At 35.7% G+C, this 13,723-nt stretch overlaps 1 pseudogene; it reads right to left on the minus strand.

Moving 5' to 3' along the window:
* Position 1: 1 nt before the first annotated feature.
* On the minus strand, positions 2-11,220 carry LOC121414870 (annotated as a pseudogene).
* Positions 11,221-13,723: the final 2,503 nt, after the last annotated feature.

Consider the following 13,723-nt stretch of genomic DNA (forward strand, 5'->3'; position numbering starts at 1 on the left):
CATCTGATCCTTCATCATCTGATCCTTCATCATCTGATCCTTCATCATCTGATCCGTCATCATCTGATCCTTCTTCTGATCCCTCATCATTACTATCAATTTCACCGCCTCGGTAACTGAAAAAAATCAGAACAAAAGCTGGAAATCAATCAGTTAATATCGTGTTCGTTTGTCTTAAAGGCTAAATATAAGAAGTATAGACTTAGATACATTACACTTCTCCCTCATAACACAAAAAATGCAAACCCAATGGCCATAATGCTCAAAAACTATGTGAACTACAGTATACAGATTTTATGTGTTACCACACTAAATGCAGCAGGTACGTGTATTCTGAGAAAGGACCAATAATTATTGGGCAATTTGCAAATTGTACTTAATCCATGCTTGTTGCTTTGGCTTTGCAGCATGGTTTATTAAAGTCAATTGATCAAGATATGTTGCATGCTAATTCATATGAGCGGCAGTACAAACCCATAGTGCAACAAACTTTAATTTAGCACCCTTGGCCAAAAAGGGCTAGTTATATTGGATGATCATTCTAACTGTACAAGCTGAAAAAAAAATCATGATTGGGCATAAATCCACATACTGTACTAGCCCATGGAAAAAAAAACGTTCAACCTCTAATTTAGACAAATGATTCATCAGCCATACCTTCTATGTTGAACTTCAGGGATGAAATCACCTACTTAGATATGGAGCCATTCTGTCAATCTCTCAGCTGCTTGCTTGGCAACTAAAGCCTACATCAGGACAGGGAGAAAAGACAAAAAGTGCACAATACTTGTCAAAAGAGTCTGGATAAAGACACAAATTTAGTTTGGCAGCTCGATCCCAAGCATATCATCACTTATGCCTTCATATAAACAACTGAATATGGACCAGGCACTACTGGCACCGATGTCAGCAAAATGAAACAAACAAAGCTAAATTTAACTCAACTATACAGTACATTGCCGAACAGTGCAACAAGGTAGTAACTGACAAAAATAAAAAAAAAAACTTCCCGTATTAGTGCAAAGCAAATAATCACCCTTGGTGAAGGTAATGGGCAAACTATCACGAGGCAAGCTGGATGTAGATATCGCTTCATAAGAATAGCAAGTACATCCAGCTTGCCGAGAAAGTGATAGTTTGTCTCGTCATCTGAAATCAAGAGGTGATTACATGCTTTATATTCCGCATCAAGAAGCACTACATTTATAAACAAATCAATCAGTAGGTCTCTGTAAGAATATTTTTTTAAATCAAGGTTTCCTTTGAAAAAATGATCCATCAATGAAGATTATGCCTGTTTTAATGCTAGCTCCAACAAGATTTATTGTGACCTCAAGAATGAACTTTATCATCACAACAAAACAATCGAGGGGCAATGCACTTTTTGCACGTAGGTACACTTGCGCACGCCCATCTAGATCTTGCGTGATTGTCACTGCAAGTGATGGAGAATGATGGACCAAAAAATTTAATTAATTTAATTTAATTAAAATTTAACTAATAATGCATTATGAACCTATGGGCTGAAAAAGATTGGCAAAAAAAAGAAGGTTCATCACTGCGAGTGATGATTGATGGGGAATCTACCCTTTATAATGTAACTGACTTCTGACCAATCCTACAGCAAGATTCTTAGTATGCGGAATATAAAGCAAATAGTGGGTTTGAGTCCACTGGGAAGAGTTATGTCTTAAAATGCACCTCTAGCACGTCATGGGATACAGATATTACAGTTGAAGACATACAATCCTGTGAATAAATTTAATTTAAATTTAATAAATAAACGATTTGAGTGGGTCTATATTACCGGAAGTAGCGGTCTATTAATCGCACCTTTTTCTTGGCGGGATAGAAACAAATGTCTGAGGTGTGGTTTATCAACGGTGATAGGCCTTAGCCAGACTCAGCCTGAAAAACAAACCAAGCCCATTTTCTCCTGAACGAAGGTTATCAATGTTCAGGGAAATCAGTTTTGGTTTATTTATATACATGTAGTTAACATGATATTTGATGTCTGTTATGATGACAATGCTAGAGAAAGATTCAAGAAAATAATAATTAGCAGCCCATCGTAACCCCTTCCGAACATGTGCCGTAGACTTCGGCAAGTTCATAACACATCAAGTGGCCGGGCATAGCCGCCTAGGGCAATGTCGTTTAGGGGGTATGAGGAGCGGGTAATGGGAAGCAATTATAACTGTACGATCTTAATCAAGAATTGTCCATAAAAGTTTGATTAGCAAACGCACCTACCTTTATGAAACTAATCTTAACTTTATTCTTAAGTCATTGATTCAAAGCAGCAAAGTTCCCTGGCAAAGTTCAAACAGACACCAAGCATAATTCGGTAATATTTTGTTACAGCCAAGCGAGAGTGAGAGCTTGCATTGTGGTTATAGTGCAACTTAAGCTAGCTGGCGCTTTTTATTGCATCCCCCCCACCCCGAAATGCCGTTATGAAATTACTGCCCGCGCGCCATTATATTTTTTCATTCTTATTTGCTTTTCATAAGATACCACCATACATGAGAGATGGTACGAAGCCGTAAAAAAACAACTGAAAAAATGGCCTATTTCTTTGTTTCTTGAACCTTCCTGTAATCTTGTATCCGAAATTCACGCTAAGACATCAAATGCTAGACAAATTCTGAAACTGATGTCGTGATGCGGGAAATGTGAATGTTTCTTCCTCTCCTATGCCGGGAAATACACAATAGGAAATTATTTGATGATATCGTGATGATATCGTAATGTGATGTATGGCATCGTACTCTGCAATGTAAAAGAACGGCAGTGCTGTGTGTGTTGCGTGTGTAATACTGTGAGGTGAGTGTGTAAGTGGCCAATAATGTCAGAACTTTTCTTTCTTGCTATCATTTGTAGATGAATTGATCAAGAACACAAGACCTCTTTTCATACTTGAAACCTTTAACTTGAAACCTTTAACTTAATTTCCCTTTCAAGGTACCTCAAATATGCATTTAAATGTGAAAGATTGAAAGAGAGTGTTGATGATTTTTTGTTGTTGTGATTAGTCCAAACTTGAGGGTGCAGTTAATCCACGGGTGAGGTTTAAAATCCGTTTCTTACGGTACCTGACTACACTGCTTAGAATATTGCATTATGGGTTAGGATTCTGGGTAGATGTGGATAGTTATGGATTTAAGGTAGTGCTATTCAGACTGCTGCTTCATATTTACTTTAAAATACAGACTTCATTATAAGTACTGACCTCTGCATGTTTCTTTTGTTCCTCAAGTAATTTGGCAGACTCGCTGAATTCTACAACCTGGGTTCCTTGGCTTTTCAGTGGTGGGATCTTCGCTGATGACAGGTCAGCATCCCTCTCATCCATCGACGACCTTTCATGTGATCCCTGACCTCTCAACGGAGAAGGCTCTATAGAAGGTCCTAGCAAGCCATCAGGTATCGTAGTTGACTTCAAGTCCTTTTCTCGCTTCACAACGCTTGAATCAGAGACTTTACTTTTCTTAACCGTCCCTGTTACACTGGTTTTAGAGTACCGTCCTCTCTGTCACATGAGTTATGGTTGGTTCCTCTTGACCGATGTCCATTTTTCAAAGAGTCTTGCAGCTTTATCCACCTCTTCACACTCCTTTATCAGTAATCTCAGTTTCTCAGCAAGGTTTTCCACCTTTTAACCCTTGTCTCGTAATCGCATCAGTAAATTTCTGGTAATATAAAATGAATAGAGTTAAATAACTTTTCAATCTAGTTTTGAATATTCCCATTCAGATATATACAGTACATGATTGGATACATTAGATTAAAGATTTATGTGCAAAGGTAATAGCTCTACCATGAATATCGCATTATTTTTCATGACTTCATACTCATTCATTAGGTGCAATTAATAATTCAACAGATACACCCCATTCGGCCAAAGTTCATTGACCTTTGACCTTGGTCATGTGACCTGAAATGCGCACATGATGTTCAGTGATACTTGATTACTCTAATGTCCAAGTTTAACAAACTAGACCAATAAACTTTCTCATCACATGTGAACAAGATCTCTTGAATCTCTAGGACTGGACTTTACGTGATGAACTTATTGATCTTCCATTGTTAAAGTCTTGAGAGTATATCGGGTATTTTTGTTTTACCCAACTGAAGTTTTAATTTTTCTCTTTTTACTGTGTAATTGTTGTTGGTTGTTAATTGTATTTGTGTTGCCCATGTCATACACCTGCTCTATCTGCAAAAATGATGTGAATGACATAGCTGATACTGCTAACTGTACTATATGTGAGTCCATTGCACACATCACTTGTCTAAATAAAGTAGGACTCGGTATTAAGACATATTCGCCATGTCCATCTTGCCTTGCCTCTATCTTACCTTTCTATGATATAAAAAATAAACAAGAATTTGTTAATGCAGTCTCATGTTCCTCATGCTTACCTGTACAAACTCGACATTTTGAGAACCTAGAGATTTTCTCTTCTCCTCTACTTGACGAGTCAAATTTTGACGTAGCTTTTAGGGATGACAATAGCTGTAAATACTACTCGATTGACTCTTTTAATAATGCATGTAGTACATCTAACTTGAACACTTCATCTTTTTCTATATTCTATATGAATGCCCAGAGCTTAGCCAAGAAATTCCCCTATTGCATGAACTTATTACAGAGTTTATCACATAATTTTCAAATATATGGTTTCACTGAAACCTGGTTCAAGAGCTCTGTTTCCACTTTGTATAATATTCCTCATTATTCTTTTTTACAAAAATATAGACCACGAAGAAGAGGTGGAGGGGTTTGTTTATATGTATCTGATCAACTTGTCTATAATACACGTGACGATCTGAATTTCAGTTCTGAAAAAATTGATACTTTATTTATAGAAATATTATCAGGTACACGTGAAGAGACTTCGTGTATTATAGGGATCATATATCGCGCTCCTGACTGTAATCCAGATGTTTTTATTAATTCTTTACAACAATGTCTATGCCATATAACCCAGGAAAATAAACCAGCCTATATCATGGGTGATTTTAATTTCAACTTACTCAGACCTCATCATGCATCCACTCAAACTTTTTCTGATACACTTGCGTCTTTCTCATTCAGACCGCTTATTACGAAACCAACGCGTGTATCAGCTACTTCAATTTCATGTATTGACAATATTTTTGTCAATCTCTGTAACAAAAAATCAAACAATGGCGTTTTATACTCTGATATATCTGACCATTTTCCTTTATTTCATATTTCAGAATCTAAACTACAAAATCAACCCAAAACAAAATTTCAAAAACGAAATTTATCAATCGACAATCTTAACCACTTTTCGTCAATTTTGAGCATGCATGACTGGTCTGGTATCTTTGGAATTGAGGACCCAAATGAAGCATACAATATTTTTCTTTCTAACTTTCAGGAGCTATATGATAAACATTTGCCCCTTCAGAATGTTGTAAATCGTAAATGTCCACGACAACCGTGGATTACAAGGGGCATTATTAAATCAATTAATAAGAAGAATGATTTATACCGCAAATTTTTGAAAAAGCCAACCACCCTGAAACGATTGAAGTATGTATCATACCGAAATAGACTAAACTCACTTATTAGACTCAGTAAGCGCCAATATTATCATAATGCATTAAATACTGCATGTGGTAACACAACAAAGACTTGGAAAATAATAAACCATGCACTCAACAAAAATGCAGGTTCACATGTTAGTTATGTTCAATGTAATGGTGATGTAACCCAGGATAAACAAAAAATTTCCGACTTATTCAACGTACACTTTCAGAATATTGGTCCAGAACTCAATAAAAATATTCCAATTCCAAAAAAATGTTTTAACGATTATTTGAACACAAATTTTCCCAACTCAATATTCCTCTCCCCTACTAGCCCCAGTGAAATAATTCAACATGTGAAAAGCATGAAGAATAGTAATTCCAGTGGTTTTGATGGTATATTGTCAAAAGTCATAAAGCATGTAATTTTTTCCATAGCCGATCCGTTATGTTATATTTTCAATCACTGCTTAAAGAAAGGTATTTTTCCAGATAAATTAAAAGTCTCCAAAATTATTCCCATTTTCAAAAAGGGTGATAAACATGAAGTAAATAACTACAGACCTGTTTCTATCCTGCCATTCTTTTCCAAAATACTTGAAAAAATTATTTATAAAAGATTATCACTCTATATTGAAAAAAATCAGTTATTACATCCAAGCCAATTCGGTTTTCGTAAAAATCATTCCATTGAACATGCACTTTTATATTTCATAAATAGGGTGTCGGATGCCTTGAACAAAAAAGAACTTTGTACAAGCATTTTTATTGATCTCTCCAAGGCATTCGACACCCTAGACTTTGATATCATGTTGAAAAAATTGTATTACTATGGTATTCGAGGTACCGCCCTGGATCTTATAGAAAGTTATCTTAAAGGGCGGAGACAATTCACTTGTGTCGATACTTATTCCTCCCCTCTGTTATCTGTTAAGTGCGGAATTCCGCAAGGGTCAATTCTTGGCCCATTGTTTTTTCTTTTATACGTGAACGATATTAATAATTCCTTAACACATTGTGACACTGTTTTATATGCAGATGACACAAACTTAATATTTAGTAACAAAGATTCTGCAAAACTCACAGAGGATATTAACAATAATCTTGCCAATTTATTAGAATGGCTTCAAGCTAACAAACTCTCTATTAATGTTCAAAAAACAAAATTCATGAATTTTGGCTTTCATCAACAATTGATAAAAAATAATGATATAACTCTTAATTCGAATACTATTGAGAGAGTCAATTGTATTAAATTTCTTGGTGTGATTATTGACCAAAACTTAAATTGGAAAAGTCACATAGACAGTCTTAATCAAATCTTGTCAAGAAATTGTGGTATAATCTATAAATTGTCGCATGTATTACCTTTAAAAACACTTCATGTACAGTATAATACTTTGTTTTTGCCATACTTAAATTATGGTAACATATTATGGGGCAGAGCATCTCCCACAGCTTTGAACCGTACACTGATCCTCCAAAAGAAGGTCATTCGCATCCTCACGCATGCAGATTTCCGTGCTCACACACCCCCTCTATATATGCAGTTGAATATCCTACGACTTCCAGACATTGTTAAATACCAAACGGCTTTATTCATGTATAAATACCACAAGCAAATTCTCCCCCATATTTTTGACAACATGTTCTCCACTGCAGACTCCCTTCATTCTTACTACACAAGACATAACAAACATCTCCGCACCCCATTCATGAAATCAAACGTACTTTCTTCAAATTCGATCACAGTGAATGGTTCAAAGCTGTGGAATAATACGCCATCCTACTTAAAGAACTCACCTTCATTAAATACTTTCAAAAAATATTACAAGTCTTTTCTACAAGCTCACATCGAATAATAGCATATGTACATTACATCAAGGTATTTTTGTTTTTGTGCTGGGTTTGTCTGGTCTAAAGGAATGTCTACTCTTTATTATATACTTGCATATCTCTATCCAATCTCTCCTGCTCATCTTCCCTACTTTGGAGCTCATTTTTTTTCACTTCTCCTCTTTTCTTTCTTTTCTTATTTCTTTCCACATCTACCCACATCTACCAGTGGCGGATCCAGAGGGGGGCGCCCCGGGCGCGCGCCCCCCCTATTTTCGCCGGATTTTTTTTTTTTTTTGATGGTTATATTTACTGGATTGGTACAATGTAGTCAATTTCAAGGGCTAGATCTAGTCAAAACTATATTTTAACTTACGCTCATGGCCTTTAACGGTGTTCGCACAAATGCACCTCTGTCATACTGTATTGCAATATGTAAATTCCGGAATTCCAGGGCGCGCAAGTCGATTGGTTGGAAAGTTGCACCACTTGTAATCGGGATATGCAGTGCAGTGACCAGTGTGAAGATGTTGGATTGGATATCATTTTTTCCCGAAATTTTGTGTTTTTTGTAACATGCGTTTGTCCGTCTTTATGGCAAATACATGTAAATTGTGAGTAACAGATCGTGAGAGAAAGTGTCAACGATGCGAATGATAATGTCTATCCCGAGATTATTCTTCACTCAAAGATGAAGCCCTATATCGGGCGCCACGTGCGCAGCATTATCATTCTGCCTTGGTCATGTACGTTTTCACTGAAATGTATAGGTCAGACATATTTGTATTTAATGTAAACTAACTTTTACACTTTCTGGTAGATTCAGAGGCATATTATCCAGGGCGCCCCAACTAAGTTTCGCCGAAGCAATCATTCCAACGAATTATCAAGGAGCAAAATTGTATATTCTCAATCACCAGTCGACCCCACTCCGCGTTTGCTGTGTATAGGCAGCTATATGTCAGCGTAAGGAGCGAAGATTTTATGTGACGGGGGGCGCGCGCTGACGGGGGGGGGGAGAAAAAAATACTTTCGTGCTGGGGAAAACGTCCCGAGGACACATTGTGTATTGTTAAAAAGTAGAAATTTTGACATTAACCCCCCCCCCCCTTAACCCCATTTTTAATGTTTGATAATCTATAGGTTTGCTGATTACAATATATCTTTTAAAAAAAATTGCCAGCAAAATCGAAAAAAAAAATAGTTTTAAAAATCTAGGGGGGGACGACCCCTGGGAAAAGGTTGATTACCAGAAGATGATGTCGTTTTTTCTGTAGTTTGTAACAATTTACTGTGCATTTTTGGGAAAAAAGAACCAAATTTTATGCATGTTGCCATACGACTAAACAATTCTCGTTTGAAACACACAATGTAAATACACAAGTGACAATAAACAGAATGGATTATTCGGAACTTATCGATTACAAGTCTCAGTTTCGTATCATTTAAATTTGACGTTTCAATCACACGATGCAAGCAAGTGAAGAGCCTTTGCCAAATGTATGTTTTGAATGACCGCTTATACGGTGGTGACTGGAAACCAGCTCCTAAATGAGTCAGTATGTGTCTTTTATTCATGAAGTTACAGTGATTTAAGTGTGCATTTTTCTTCTAAAGGTGCTCTCAAAATACGACTTTTGGACATGATTTTTTGAAAAAGTCCTTGCCGTGGGAGGGGGGTATCCCCCCTCCCACACCCTCCCCCCGCTCGGTCGCTTCGCTCCCTCGCCGCTAGCGCCCCCCCTATTTCAAAATCCTGGATCCGCCCCTGTCTACCCCCTTCTCTTATCTCTTCTCTTGTTTTGTACCCCCTTTCTTCTTCTTCTTTTTTTCTAAGCTTCCTGCTCCAACTATGTGTTCTCTTCTTTTATTAATAGCTAATTTTTCCTATTCAGGCTACCTTGCCTGCAGGCCTCTAGGCCTTTTTAGGTGTGCCTCACAAGCCTTTATTTTCTGAACACGTCCTTATATTTTAATAATTAGTCAACATGTATTGTATTTTACCACAATGCCTTATGGAACATTTATATATCCTGCGATGAGCTACTTTTCATTGTTATATTTTTATCTTTGAACTGTTTATACTGTATGTATGTTGTTTTTAAAAAGAGCCTTTTTAATTGGCTTGTGAAATAAAGATGAATTGAATTGAAAAAAAAAAAAAATTGAATTGAAAAAAGTTATGATGGTAATTCAAAAGATACCCCCAATTCGGTCAAGTTCATTGACCCTAAATGACCTTTGACCTTAATCATGAGACCTGAAACTTGCACAAAATGTTCAGTGATGCTTGATTACTATTATGTCCAAGTTTCATGAATCAGATCCATAAACTTTCAAAGTTATGATGGGAATTCAACAGATACCCCCAATTCGGCCAAAGTTCATTGACCCTAAATGACCTTTGACCTTAATCATGAGACCTGAAACTTGCACAAAATGTTCAGTGATGCTTGATTACTATTATGTCCAAGTTTCATGAATCAGATCCATAAACTTTCAAAGTTATGATGGGAATTCAACAGATACCCCCAATTCGGCCAAAGTTCATTGACCCTAAATGACCTTTGACCTTTGTCATGTGACATAAAACCCATGCAGGATGTTCAGTGATACTTGATTAACCTTATGTCCAAGTTTCATGAACTAGGTCCATATATTTTCTAAGTTATGATGACATTTCAAAAACTTAACCTCAGGTTAAGATTTTGATGTTGATTCCCCCAACATGGTCTAAGTTCATTGACCCTAAATGACATTTGGCCTTGGTCATGTGACAAGAAACTCTAATAGGATGTTCAGTAATACTTGATCAACCTTATGGCCCAGTTTCATGATCTAGGTCCATATACTTTCTAAGTTATGATGTCATTTCAAAAACTTAACCTCAGGTTTAGATTTGATGTTGACGCCGCCGCAGTCGGAAAAGCGGCGCCTACATGTATAGTCTAACTCTGCTATGCAGGTGAGACAATATGTAAAAAATGAAATAATGTATAATTAAAAAAAAAATAAAGAAATAGTGAGTGATGGACATCATCGATTGACTCACTTGCATGACACTGAGTTGTGCATATCACTGTTTTGTGAAAAATAAGCAATGCTTTAAAATGACCTAACTTACTTTTTTACATCCGATTTTGATGAAATTTTCAGCGTTATGCTAGTTTGATTTTTCTCTATTTATTCAAACCAACAATTTTCTGGGGTGGAATTGAGCTTTAACTACCATAGCAACAATGATCAATAGCCTATCACAAACAAAGACGGCATGGAAGACACCAGTGAATGGTTACATTATCATAACAGTAAATTTTTATGTAACAGGGCTCAGACCAGTCAATTAACTTTCAAAATCTAAAAAAGGGAATATTTAGTTTTGCCTCATTCAGGCCTTTCATATCGATTCGATTCAATTTATTTACATTCTTAATAAAAAAAAAACATCAAGATTTGGGAAAGTTGCTAACAAGCTTAAATAACATATATACAAGTAAAACATCATCACAACATTGACAACATAGAAAGAAAATATTGATAATATTTCAAATGAAAGAAATCTGTTTGACACAGCCTGAGAAATTTGAATTACATTGTAGAGTTATAAAGCATATTTTGTATAATCTGGTCTAATTAGTTGAATTGGGTGAAAATTCAAATTATGGAAACTTGACTATTTAATGCAAGTTTACATGTACATATGGCATACCTATTTGCTAGTAGCTTCTCCTGCCAGGCTAATAAAACAATCAGTTCTGCAGTTGTCTTCTTCAAATCACTCAGATCTCCTCATTTCTCCTGCGCTGTCCCCTGACAAATCATGATGTCCCTGATAAAAGAAAGTCTGAATCCAGAGTAAATCTGTGGAAATGAATCAAATTTGAATAAAGAGAAAAACAAATGGAAAATTATGACAGATTAATAATAATCAATTACAGATATATGGGTAATTCCTTACAATATGTACGTCTGACCCCCTGTGTAGGACCTTCATGAAATTTTTTATCTCTGATTCTTGTTCTTATGACAGTCTGTAATGCTCTCAAAGGACCATGACTTGGTCAATCTATGAAGTGAAGTAAAACTTACAAAAAGATTAGATCATCTTCAACATGGAATTGCCCACATGGCTTCACAAAAGCCCTTTGGCAGTAGTCACGGAATACAGCTGTTTTGTCTTTCACAACAGCTTTCCTACATCCTAAATGTACATGGCTTAGTCCAGATGATAGGAAGTTTACTGATGAAAAGACACAAGATTGCTGCATGAAAGACATTGCTCTGACTTCTGGTAAGGTGCATGTACCTACTAGGAATGAAAACAAAATCCTTAGGAGCCCATATCAAAATTAAATACTTCTAAACAGAAGCTGCCGAAGCTTAAATAGTAACAGCATAAGCTGAATTTCACGATGGCGGTCTCCTGCGTTCATTTATTACATTATATATATATATGTTTACATTTATAAAAGATTAATTTATACTCACATCCTTATTTATATTTATTATGTAATATGACCACATTGTTTATATTGTGAATTATTTTGTATATTGTAATTGTAAATATTTTTTCATTGTTTTTGAACGCAGAAATAAATGCAAACAAACAATAAGAAATAAACCTTGAGAAAGCTTTCTCTGCAAGGAGGGGAATTTTCAATCAATTCAAGACAAGCTCATACTTCTGAATAGCACTTGGGGAATAGATTCCAATACAAGATCGATAGAGGCTGAATGGAAATTACTCCGTGACACAATCATGGAAGCAATCAGGCCTCGCATCCCTTCCAAGAAAGTTGAAGATCTAGTATGTCCCTTGGTTGACAGTCAAAATCAGAAGAGACATCACGAGCAATCGTAAATCTAGGCCGGTATCCTGAATTCTGGTTTAAATTAAACAATGGTTTAAAGTTGTGGTTTAACCCTAAAAAGACTACATTTTTCGCGATAAATCCGCCGTGCGAAATTTTTTGACCGCGACGCTCACTGACCTTTTACTTTCAAGTCTCGCGTAACTTTTGAGACCAAAATTGTGACCCCGGCTACGCGATTCCAAAATTACGCAACATTTTGTAAGTGCATGCAGACCCAAGATGACTAAAAAACATGAATTTGTGTACAAATATCATGCAAATAGTGTTCTTAGCCAAAATTCATAAATGTATCATTATTTTTCCTTTTACTGCTAAAAATCAATTAATTTTATCTTGTTTATGGTCAAAATAAAGTCCCCCAAAATTTCCATTGAAAAAACAATAAAAAACAAAGAAATACATAAGAAATTTAGAAAACAATATAATACATAAGAAAATAAATGTGATTTTGAATTTTTTTTCTAAATCAATTTGATCAGATGCCTAAGAGTGTGTGAAACAAAAAGAAGCGTTTCAGGGGCATTATTTTGTTAATTAGAGCAAACTTATGATTTTATGCATAAATTAGCATAATTAATGAGACATGAGATTTTTTGCAGAATTTGTAGATAATGCCATGGGTAACGTGTGTGCCAATTTTCATCGCGATCGACGGCCGAGATTATAAAGGGGGGCTGAATCAGCCCCCCCCCCATCTTCTCAGGCGTCGAAATAGCCCAGTCTATTTAGGGTTAACTATGGAAAGCTGGAATTGATTAATTGCAATTCCTAAATTGCAAAATATTTGTTTTAATCAACAAATATCATATAAATTACTTTATATTTATCAACCGAAACAAATATTTTACGAATCGTGATATTAACTGGCAAACGCAAGTATTTTTAAAATCTTAGTTGCAGCTCTGCACACGTGTTACCGCGTGTGTATCTAGGTATCAATAACAAAAGAAATAAAAATGGCGACGTAAACAAACGAGGTAAGTGAACGCTCTTGCTCTTAACTTCTTTCAATTTTAATACTTTTTATTTAATGAAAAGTACAAAAAAGTAAAAAAATTGGAGTAAACATAAAACTTGCCCATGTACATAACTTTGGGCGAAAAACAAAAAATACTTGCACATCAATGATGTGGAGCTCATCCGGCATCTCTCAACACAATTTAACACAATTTTAATTTCAGCCCAGTTGACACTAGGAGTGAATTATATTGGTGACATAAAATGAGGATATAGAATTGAAATTAATGAAGAAATGACATAGAAGCATTTTTTGTGATCTATGAATGGCCATGCGTTTTAAGTTGGGCCCGCAAATAGGTGGTATCGTTACATTTGCACGACAAGCACAGAAATAATTAATGGTATAAAACTTGAAATACATGTGCTACATGGGTATATTTGGTATCATATTAAAGGGAATCTTTATACCAATTACTTAAAAGAAAAAGAAA

Source organism: Lytechinus variegatus, chromosome 5, assembly GCF_018143015.1.
Source record: "Lytechinus variegatus isolate NC3 chromosome 5, Lvar_3.0, whole genome shotgun sequence".
Classification (NCBI taxonomy): Eukaryota; Metazoa; Echinodermata; class Echinoidea; order Temnopleuroida; family Toxopneustidae; genus Lytechinus; species Lytechinus variegatus.